The sequence below is a fragment of the Medicago truncatula genome, chromosome 8 (genome assembly GCF_003473485.1).
Source record: "Medicago truncatula cultivar Jemalong A17 chromosome 8, MtrunA17r5.0-ANR, whole genome shotgun sequence".
Lineage (NCBI taxonomy): Eukaryota > Viridiplantae > Streptophyta > Magnoliopsida > Fabales > Fabaceae > Medicago > Medicago truncatula.
This window is the reverse complement of record NC_053049.1, coordinates 8,107,839-8,110,626: the sequence shown is the minus strand read 5'-3', so window position 1 is coordinate 8,110,626 and position 2,788 is coordinate 8,107,839.

Below are 2,788 nucleotides of genomic sequence, written 5' to 3'. Positions count from 1 at the left end.
AGACACACGCAAACCAAATAACACTAATACGAGCCTCATGTACTCTGCCCCTGCCTGCCAAACCAGCAAACTGATTTAAATTTTGCAATGCATTATTATGTAAAGCACATGAGTGATTCAGCCATAAAAGAATCTTTTGCCACAATCCTATGCTTGCAGGGCATTCAAACAATAAGTGAGAAGTTGTTTCAACCACTCCGCATCCATTTACACACTCAGATTGACTCTCATTTAGAACGCCTCTTCTACATAAATTATCCTTTGATGGTATCCAATTCTGAAACAACCTCCAAACCAGAACCGCAGCCTTCAACGGGACCAATCCATTCCAAGCTGCTGCTAATTTCCTATTCTCCTTTACTAGAACTGCGGATTTTCATACGAAAAATATTTCGAAGGAATATATGAGGATTTTGCTGCGCTTTACCTTAATCAGACGAAGTTTCCTGCGGAGCTTTACGCTGCAGAACATCCGCAGGTAACTATTATATCGCTGAGAATTTTCCTGCGGAATTATTATCCAATATTATTTCTACGTTTCCTTAGGAAATTCCGCAGGTATTTCTTCGGATTCCTGCGATTTGTTTATTTTGTTGATATTTGTAATATTTTGAATTTCTTGAAAATGGACCCTATAGTTTTTTTTGTTTATATTCAATGTTAAAATATTTTGAGAAATAACATAACATTATTAGAACACAAATATTGATTAAAAGGCTTAAAATTTATATGTGGAATAGAACACCTTCATATGTACAATGTCAATTTAATTATTTTCTCTCTTTCATTTAAAAATAGACAATTAGATTCCTGAAATAACTAAAAAAAGACAATCATGTCCCTTACAATAATATATGTTTTGTTTGATAAAAATAACATATAACTATTAAGTTAGCTGATAACTTATAATTTATAGCTGATAACTAATGGCAAGATCATACTTCATATTTCTCTATCACTTCTATGGATATGGGTGCATCTTCGATTTTCAGCAACACACCAACAAACAATGAAAAAGATTTCTCAAAAAAAACTTGCCAATATCTGATGAGGATGAATCGTCATCCTCTTCCTCCTCCACCATTGAAACCATCCTATTGTGCAATATGTATGGAAGATAAACCTATTGAAAAAAATTGAAAGTCGAAACTGATTATAAACCTATTGTGCTATAGCATATCAAACGCACACATGGTTTAGTTGGGTATACATTTTCAACGATTTCATTTTTGCATAACACACCATTAATTTTGAAAGGTACTGTAGTTTCAAAAGTGAGGCGAAGTGGCAAAATATAGATTTTTATTGAATGTCGGTCTAAAACTAGTTTACACTGCCGGTGGACATATCATCATATAGTACTTTGACTATATCATCATAGATAAATTTTCATATCAAATGCACAGGATATTCGCACAAATTTGAACTTGTTTGACACACAAAAAATTCATAAAACAAACATATTGTCTTTTTTTGAGAAATAGTAGAACAAACATATTTGTCATAAATATTAAACATGGGTGTGTATACATATATCCAAAGTGTAACAACATGTTTACAAACAATTAAGATACATCCCAAAAGATTAAAACATAACCCAACAAGATAGAAATAGACATAAGTAAACAAGAATAAAGACATATATCTAAGATTGAAAGAAATAATTGACTAAAAGCTTTTAAATTTATCACTCAGTAATAGTGAGCTTTCAGTCCATTTAATTTTGCTTTCAATCAGATCATGTCATGTAATATTCTTCATCATCTCATTCTTCTCAGAACCATCAAGGTCGCTGCTACGCATGTAGAACTTAATAAAAGGTGCAGTGGCACAACAAAAATGTTATTATTCAGTGTATTCAAAACATGTGATTAATCAGTATATCTTTGTTTTGTTTTATTGTTATGTGGTGAATGACAATTTCTTCAACTCTTTTCAATATGGTTGAGTTTTATCTTTCATAATTTGAATCTCAAGGTGTTGTTTTTACATAGAGGATGTCCAAATTTGGATTTATGTTCTTTATTGCAACAGGAGAAAAATTGATTCAATCCTTCCTTCCAAAATAGGTTAGAGAAATAATATTTGTACAACTATTTTGTGACAACTTTTTAATAAGTCTTTCTTATACTCATATTATATTAGAATAAAGCTATTTATAGCGAAATGGTCTTTTGTGAAACACAACGACTGTGTATTTCAATAAGCCACTTTTTGTTGACCGGCATCTTTCAATTACTCCCCCCATGATTTTCGCTCAACCTGTTTTTTTATTGGTTGATTTCCTTTTCGTGAAGAGCTCGAGGGAAAATTTGTCGCTCTATATAGCACAATTGATTATATTATTACTCTCTCTTTCTTTTTCTCTCTATTTTTGTAACCAATAAGAGGAGAGAAAAGGAAGGTTGTCACAAAAGTTGTCATCAAATAATTGTTCAAATATCATCACTCAAAAAGATGAGCTACCTAGCTAATTCTCTCGAACATCAAATGGTCGTTGTAATTTTGGTGAAATCCGAAAATAGCTCATGTAAAAAAACATATTAGTTTCTACCATATATAATGAGGTAGCTCATACATTAGTTAGAGAGAGTAGGTTCTTAACTAATCATATATTTTTTGAACAAGTAACTAGTTATATATTAACGAGTTGTTATCTAATGAAGTGTTTTTTACATGAGCTAAGAATATTTGATGTCCTCTCTAGCTAACTAACAAAAGATTTGGTTAGATAATAGCTCGTTAATATACGGCGGTACCAACTAAATTTAACTAATGTATTAGTTAT